This window comes from Physella acuta, unplaced genomic scaffold, assembly GCF_028476545.2.
Source record: "Physella acuta isolate Inbredline_101_S28 unplaced genomic scaffold, ASM2847654v3 ptg001237l, whole genome shotgun sequence".
Classification (NCBI taxonomy): domain Eukaryota; kingdom Metazoa; phylum Mollusca; class Gastropoda; family Physidae; genus Physella; species Physella acuta.
Window position 1 is genome coordinate 521935 of NW_026732753.1, and position 9403 is coordinate 531337.

The window sequence follows — 9403 nt, forward strand, 5'->3', positions numbered from 1 at the left end:
CGTCCATACAGATGACTGACGTCTATACAGATGACTGACGTCCATACCATACAGATGACTGACGTCCATACAGATGACTGACGTCCATACAGATGACTGACGTCCATACAGATGACTGACGTCCATACAGATGACTGACGTCCATACCATACAGATGACTGACGTCAATACCATACAGATGACTGACGTCTATACAGATGACTGACGTCCATACAGATGACTGACGTCCATACAGATGACTGACGTCCATACAGATGACTGACGTCCATACAGATGACTGACGTCCATACAGATCACTGACGTCCATACAGATGACTGACGTCCATACAGATGACTGACGTCCATACCATACAGATGACTGACGTCAATACCATACAGATGACTGACGTCTATACAGATGACTGACGTCCATACAGATGACTACGTCCATACATATGACTGACGTCCATACCATACAGATGACTGACGTCCATACCATGCAGATGACTGACGTCCATACCATACAGATGACTGACGTCCATACAGATGACTGACGTCCATACCATACAGATGACTGACGTCCATACCATACAGATGACTGACGTCCATACATATGACTGACATCCATACCATACAGATGACTGACGTCCATACCATACAGATGACTGACGTCCATACATATGACTGACGTCCATACAGATGACTGACGTCCATACCGATGATTGACGCCGATACCATACTGTCGTCCTTTCAGAAGACTTTGACGTCCAAAATTTGACTAATGTTAATATAATGGCCTGTGACGTCCTTAAAACTGACTGTGACGTCATCTGATGTCACGTGGTTCCACATGCCAGATAGAAAGAATATCTAACAGGGATGACGTGGTTGGATTACCGCCCCTAACAAGGGAGGTCATCGATTCAATATCAGATAAACATCGGAGGACGTGAAGCCTTTCAAAGAAGAGGAAACTGATTGGAATCTTTAGACCGTGTTCAATATTTTTTAGCCATCAATTTTTTCCAACGTTTTTGTCATCTGGCCAAGCTCAAAAATGGATAAATCCACGTCAGAAAAATCTGGCAGAAACACAGCACTGTTGACATCAGCACTCACACGTCTCAACTTGAATGTGGGGGGGGGGGGGTCTGTGTGTGTGTGGTGATGGTGTTGATGTGGTGGTTATGGGGGTCCTGGCATGTTGCGTGAAACACAATAAAAACATCGTAAGTCGAATGATATGTACACGAGGGTTGGTGCAGTGTCATGTAAGCATAATATGGGCTCTTATGGCAGACAATGGGTGCACACAACCTTAAGTTGTACACATAATATGGGCTCTTATGGCAGACAGTGGGTGCACACAACCTTAAGTTGTACACATAATATGGGCTCTTATGGCAGACAATGGGTGCACACAACCTTAAGTTGTACACATAATATGGGCTCTTATGGCAGACAACGGGTGCACACAACCTTAAGTTGTACACATAATATGGGCTCTTATGGCAGACAACGGGTGCACACAACCTTAAGTTGTACACATAATATGGTCTTTTATGGCAGACAACGGGTGCACACAACCTTAAGTTGTACACATAATATGGGCTCTTATGGCAGACAACGGGTGCACACAACCTTAAGTTGTACACATAATATGGGCTCTTATGGCAGACAGTGGGTGCACACAACCTTAAGTTGTACACATAATATGGGCTCTTATGGCAGACAACGGGTGCACACAACCTTAAGTTGTACACATAATATGGTCTCTTATGGCAGACATTGGGTGCACACAACCTTAAGTTGTACACATAATATGGGCTCTTATGGCAGACAACGGGTGCACACAACCTTAAGTTGTACACATAATATGGGCTCTTATGGCAGACAACGGGTGCACACAACCTTAAGTTGTACACATAATATGGGCTCTTATGGCAGACAGTGGGTGCACACAACCTTAAGTTGTACACATAATATGGGCTCTTATGGCAGACAACGGGTGCACACAACCTTAAGTTGTACACATAATATGGTCTCTTATGGCAGACAGTGGGTGCACACAACCTTAAGTTGTACACATAATATGGGCTCTTATGGCAGACAACGGGTGCACACAACCTTAAGTTGTACACATAATATGGTCTCTTATGGCAGACAACGGGTGCACACAACCTTAAGTTGTACACATAATATGGTCTCTTATGGCAGACAATGGGTGCACACAACCTTAAGTTGTACACATAATATGGGTCCTTATGGCAGACAACGGGTGCACACAACCTTAAGTTGTACACATAATATGGTCTCTTATGGCAGACAATGGGTGCACACAACCTTAAGTTGTACACATAATATGGTCTCTTATGGCAGACAACGGGTGCACACAACCTTAAGTTGTACACATAATATGGTCTCTTATGGCAGACAACGGGTGCACACAACCTTAAGTTGTACACATAATATGGTCTTTTATGGCAGACAACGGGTGCACACAACCTTAAGTTGTACACATAATATGGTCTCTTATGGCAGACAACGGATGCGAACAGAGAAGTGAGATCCTAGGGCGCGTTCCAGGGCACTACATAAACAGATCATAGTTTGCAAATGCACCGTCGTTCTCTCTCTCTCTCTCTCTCTCTCTCTCTCTCTCTCTCTCTCTCTCTCTCTCGATCTTCGCCGATATACACCGATGATATACACAAATGATATGGTCAAAGGAATGCTAAGCAATACGTTAGGTACCATTTACGTGTAGGCCAAAAAAGAAAATCAGTTTATGTTCCCATGACACAATTGTTGGCTGATGTAAGCATTCAGTGAAGGTAAGATCAGATATCAGTAGGGACCCAATTCAATCTTTACACATCATCCTGTACACATCACTACATCATCCTGTACACTTCACTACCTTAAGGTGTACACATCACTACATTAAGATGTACACATCACTACCTTAAGATGTACACATCAGCACATCATATTTACACACCCGTGTATTCGTGACGCGGTTCCAATAAAAATTCCCCAGCTAATGGTGCAGCAATAATTGAATGTGCTCTACACGATCTAATAATATCTCAACCAGAGGGCGCTTTAACATGGAATGTTTCTTACACGTCAGGGAGGGGTAGGGGGGGGGGGCTGGATGGACGAACGAGAGAAAAGTGACTTGGCAGACGGGAGTCAGCCATCTTTAGGTCTCTACCAGACCAGCCCCAGACGTACAAGACAATAGCGAGGTGAGTCACGTGACCGGCTGCACCCAATGACCGGCTGTGTTTCAATGTGTTATACAGCAGAACGGTTTGTTTATATCCTTATGCCTTGACTGAAATGACTGGAGTAAAGAGTCAGATTGTAGTAACTGATTGGAGTAAGTGGCTGCAGTGACTGGAGTGATTGTTATTTAGACGACCGTTAACACAATAGACCACACACAAAGAATGGAGCCGACAATAAAGAAACAAAACTGCCAATTACGAAATCGTTAATTACCTTCATTACCTGTGGGCTGTTTCACCATAAGAGAAATAAATGGTGTTTTACGTCACATGTGCTAACCATAGTCGCATGTAAGGTTAGACGGTGGGGTAGGGAGGGAGTGATAGAAATAACGACGTTGAAACGTCTGCTAGATGGATGCCGTTGAAACAAAAAACATTGAGCTGACAACATTAGACTTGAACTTTGATCTGATCAGTTTTCTCGGATTAAAGATTAGTTCTAGACAATTGCTGTGTCAGACAGTATCATGTGACGTCAGTATCATGTGACGTCATTAGGAGCTCAGATTTAGATGACGTCTTGTACTGCTGCCATTAGTAGCACATGACGTCACACTAAAACTTGTCTTTGAAATGTTTCAACCAGCCCATGCATCAGTCAGAGAACTAAAGCAACTCCTTACATTTTAATCTTGTACGCACATCTTTAAAAAGGACACACCAATCCGACACTCTAATGACACATTAGCACGACACTTTAATGACATATTAACACGACACTCTAATGACCCGACACTCTAATGACACATTAGCACGACACTCTAATGACACATTAACACGACACTCTAATGATACATTAACACGACACTCTAATGACACATTAACACGACACTCTAATGACACATTAATACGACACTCTAATGACACATTAACTCAACACTCTAATGACACAATAACACAACACTCTTATGACACATTAGCACGACACTCTAATGACACATTAAAACGACACTCTAATGACACATTAACACGACACTCTAATGACACATTAAAACGACACTCCAATGACACTCGTCTACCCCACCAAATTGATTTGTCCACACTTCACATTAATTTGTGCACTTTTTACAAAAATTGTCCATATCTCACCTTACAAATTTGTCCACATATCACGACATGAATTTGTCCACATTTCACGACATGAATTCTTCCACATTTCACGACATTAATATTTTACGACATGAATTTGTCCACATTTCACGACATGAATTTGTCCATATTTCACGACATTAATATTTTACGACATGAATTTATCCACATTTCACGACATTAATTTGTCCACATTTCACGACATGAATTTGTCCACATTTCACGACATTAATTTGTCCACATTTCACGACTTAATGTACATATCGTCAGAAAGAAATGAACCCTGTAGTTACCTGAAGAAATGAAAATTCCCCCTACTTGAGTCTTGTCTATTTGAGGGGTGGTTGATGGGAACCTCGGCACCCCCGGGCCCACATCAGTTCTCTGATCAGCCCGTGCACGTGCGACGGTACTCACCAGCGCGCGCGCGAGAGGGAGGTAACGGCGCTGTAGCAGACAACACAGCTGCTTTGTTATCACTCAATGATGGATTTATCTGCCCTTGATACACATGTTTTTTATACGGAAATGTTTTTGTTAGAGATACATCTATAACCTACATGAAATACGTACACACAAGTGCTCACATTCACACACCTGCACCTAGTGTAGAGTGAGGGGAGGGGGTGGAGGGCTGACAGGCACGGGGGTTAAGAGATCAACTGTCAACTCATTAAAGCCGAGCTCTGGTACAGGTAAGAGCATGAGTGGGGGGAGGGGGGGTATGTTACCGCATGCACTGACCGTAACTTCCCCCTAACGTTATGTAAATATTGCTCAACAAATGTCTGACACACACAGCAGACAAATTCAAATTTATTCAAATTTATTCAAATTTATTCAAACAACGGTTACAATTGTAGGCACAAAGGCCTTTTTTCACATTGGCCGTTCAAACAAATAAAACAATTCAATAACACATAGCAGTAACAACATAGCACTAAAAATGTGGAATAAAGAAACAATGTTACATAGCTATCATACATAATGAGATAAAAAAGAGAATATAATAGATGAATGAGAAATGTTACAATGAGTCAGTTAGGTCATTAAATAGTTTTAGTTTTAGTTTAGATTTGAACATATTTTCAGATCTAGATAGCTTTATTTTATTAGGAAGATTGTTCCACAAATTAGAACCAGAGTAGGCGAAGCTATGTTTTTGGAAAAAGGTTGAATAAGGGAATGGTAAATTAAGACGGCGATTTAATTTTATGTTAAAAGAAAATAGATTTGACAAGTAAGAGGGGGCTGTTTCGTGGAATATTTTATATAAGAAAATTGATTTAGTATATATTATCTTTTTATTTAATGGAAGGATTTTAGTTGTAAGAAAGGAATCCAGACTACTAGACAAGCCAGTAACCAGTTTTATAGCCCTTTTTTGTAAAGAAAGAAGAGGACGCTGCTTAGTTATAAAGCTGCCGCTCCACACTACAGAAGCATAATCCAACCTGGATTGAATAAAAGCCTCATAAAAAACCAGCCTGCTCCTATAGTTGAGAAAGTTTTTTATCCTTGCTAATTGAAAGGTTGTCTTTAATAAGGACATTCTTAGAAAATGAATATGGTCAGACCAAGTGAGGTTGTGATCTATAAACAATCCTAGGCATTTGTAACCTTCTACCTGTTCAATTTTTGAATTGTCTATAGTAATGTTTAATGCGGTGGATGGAAGACGAAGGCGTTTTTGATGAGTTGTAATAAACATTGACTTGGTTTTATCGGGGTGAAGTTTCATTTTGTTCAATTTTGTCCAAGTAGCAAGCTGATTGGCACACGTTTGAAGTTTGTAACTGAGTGACTCAGCACTGTCTGCAAAGACATGTAAAGAAGTATCATCAGCGAACATCTCGCACTGACCAGCGTCAATGTGTAATGGAAGATCATTAATGTATAAAGAAAAAAGTAAAGGACCTAAGATTGAGCCCTGTGGAACCCCTATATTAACATATTTCTGTGAAGAGATGTTATTAAGGTGAAACACGCGTTGAGATCGGTTAGATAAAAAGGAGTGAAGTAACCTAACTGTAAAGTCGTGGAATTTGTATGGAATTAGTTTTTTAAGAAGAATGCTGTGATCAATAGAATCAAAGGCTTTTCTGAAATCGACAAACAGCGAGCCACAGAGTAGGTTATTGTTAATATTTTTAAGCCAGTTTTCATTCATCTTTATCAAAGCAGTGTGACAAGAATGAAACTTTCTAAACCCAGACTGATTACTATGGAAAAGTTTATGCTTTTCTAGGTAGTTTGACATGAATTTGTTTATATGTATTTCTAGTGGCTTGGAGAGGGATGAAAGTATAGCAATTGGCCTGTAGTTATTAGCATCTTGGATGTTACCTTTTTTGTGTAGTGGTATAACTTTAGCATGCTTAAAATGTGTCGGGTAATAATGCTTGGCAATACAGAGGTTATAAGAAAGTCTGTTTGTTGCAGTAGTACGATGTTCGTGGGCCATTGGCAAGTTTTTGGGCCATCCGTAGATAGGTTTTCTTGGGCCACTAGTTTATTGTTCTTGGGCCACTGACAGGCTTTTGGCCATCTGTAAATAGGTTTGCTTGGGCCACTAGTTTATTGTTCTTGGGCCACTGACCAGCTTTTGGGCCATGTGTAAGGCGCTTGTTCAATAACTAACAGGCAGAAAATATTAGGAAGATACTTTAGCAATGTAATCGACTACTACAGAACTCAGTAACATAAAAAAGACTATTGCAGAACTCAATAACGTAATCGACTACTGCAGAACTCCGTTACGTAATCGACCACAACAACATTTAAAAGCAGACACCAGCCAGAGGCAATTGATAGAAAAAAACAATTTGATATTTTTTTGGTTTGACTACATTTATAGTTTAACAGCAGTAACAGACCTGCCGCTGAATACGTGCATAGTAGGCCCCAAGGGCATTTATACACACACATATATATATATATATATATATATATATATATATATATATATATATATATATATATATATGTGAGAGTCAGTGAGTCAATAAGTGTATGTGCGTTTGAATACCAACTATCTAGACAAGGGACATAATAACTGAGATAAAAACACAAGATCCTGGCAACTACACTGACCTTCATTATTTGCGGAAAGTTCAGGAACGACAATCCTTCACTGTGGCCTTTTCAAGGGGACTGGCAAGATAAGGGCGATAACTTGGGCATCAAGAATATGTCGCTTGTTGTTTCCCCTGGTTGCAGACAAAAAGCCGTGGTTGGCCCAGGGGGGAGAACTGTAGCCTGCTTTAATGTTGGCCCGTAGAGGCTGAGCCGTACTCACACAGGGAACAATGGTGGCGTGTGAGCCAACAGGGCCATTGTGTTAGGTCACGTGATACGGTAACTTGCAAAGGTCAAAGTTTGGGGTAAAAAGCGAGAATTTCGATCACAAAATGTTGGGAAAATAATCTCATTAACTTTGATGGTTCATCGTTTAGTGTACTGGTAATCTCATTAAATACCGCGTTTGTTGGTTGGTTTAGTGAGATATCTCATTAAATACCGCGTTTGTTGGTTTAGTGAGTTATCTCATTAATACTGTTTGTTGGTTGGATTAGTGAGTTATCTCATTAAATACTGTGTTGGTTGGTTTAGTGAGATATCTCATTAAATACCGCGTTTGTTGGTTGGTTTAGTGAGATATCTCATTAAATACCTCATTTGTTGGTTGGTTTAGCGAGTTATCTCATTAAATACCTCGTTTGTTGGTTGGTTTAGCGAGTTATCTCATTAAATACCTCGTTTGTTGGTTGGTTTAGTGAGTTATCTCATTCACAGCTGTAGTTGGATGAGGTATCTCATCGATTGCTACAGTAAACCCTCTAATAACGATCTCACTGTGAACATGTCAATATCTCACTACTTACTACAGATGACTAATTTATTTGACAAATTAATTCAATAAGTGTCAGTCGTACTTCTAAATGGGTCCTTTATCTCACTAATTGTGTTAGTTATCTAATTAAATTCGACGAAATAAGATATTATTAATTAGTTTAATATTATTAATATTATTCTACTATGTACATTTTCAATAATCAAATAACAAAACTTTATTTTATAACGGTAGCTATAGATGGCACAGAGGCCTTTTCAGAGTTTCTTCCAGGCATCTCTTCGGGGGGGGGGGGGGCTTTGCCCCCCCGAAAATTTTTTACCGCCCCCCCCCCCCCGAACGAAATGAAATTTATATAATTTATATAGAAAATATATACTTTTAACAGTGTCCACCCCCCCCGAAGAAAGTTTACCGCCCCCCCGAAGATTTCAAGTGCCCCCCCCCGTAGAAAAAAGTCTGGAAGAAACACTGCTTTTCATTCCAATTGGCCGTTATTTTAGAATATCAAAAACATTTGAATAAAAATATCTACATTATAAAGACTAGCAGTAAAAATGTGGAATAAAGAAATAATATTTACATAGTTATAATATAAAGTTGAATAAAATGAGAATGTAATAGATGAATGAAAAATGTTGAGATGATTCAGTTAAAGGGGTGATGAAATAGACGAATTGTATACATTATGGTTGCCATTGGAACAGTTCAACACACTAAGAGATCAAATATTTTATTCAGCAACAAAATCAACAAATTTGAGCAAGGAAAATAACGAGGTGCTTTTAACAGAGAAATCGTTGGTGGTGTTTAGGGCAAGGATAGACTGACACAACATTAAGGCAAGAACTCTATCATACATCAGTCAACTTTATCAAAGTAACATCAGTCAACTTTATCAAAGTAACATCAGTCAACTTTATCAAAGTAACATGCTGCAGTCAACTTTATCAAAGTAACATCAGTCAACTTTATCAAAGTAACATCAGTCAACTTTATCAAAGTAACAACAGTCAACTTTATCAAAGTAACATGCATTGGTCCAGGCTGTTTGAAAAGATCTTGTCTACTTCAAGAAGAAATGCCTACCTTGATTTCTTTAGTTAATAGGCGGACCTAGCTTTTCAGTTTTAGGGAGGGGGGGTGGGGAAGGAGGGGGAGGGCCTGAATATAAGCAAATAATGTC

General features: G+C 39.7%; 1 protein-coding gene across 3 annotated transcripts in view; it reads right to left on the reverse strand.

The window, feature by feature from the left end:
* LOC131957375 (uncharacterized) overlaps positions 1–4744 on the reverse strand; it is a 28162-nt gene extending 23418 nt beyond the window's left edge. For 2 of the 3 annotated variants that reach the window (XM_059322134.1, XM_059322131.1), the window contains exon 1: positions 4365–4730. The gene's annotated coding sequence lies outside the window, so the exon portion shown is untranslated. Of the gene's footprint in view, positions 1–4364 lie in introns of all 3 variants that reach the window. The other variant, XM_059322132.1, reaches the window with a different exon arrangement.
* Between the last annotated feature and the right edge of the window lie 4659 nt (positions 4745–9403).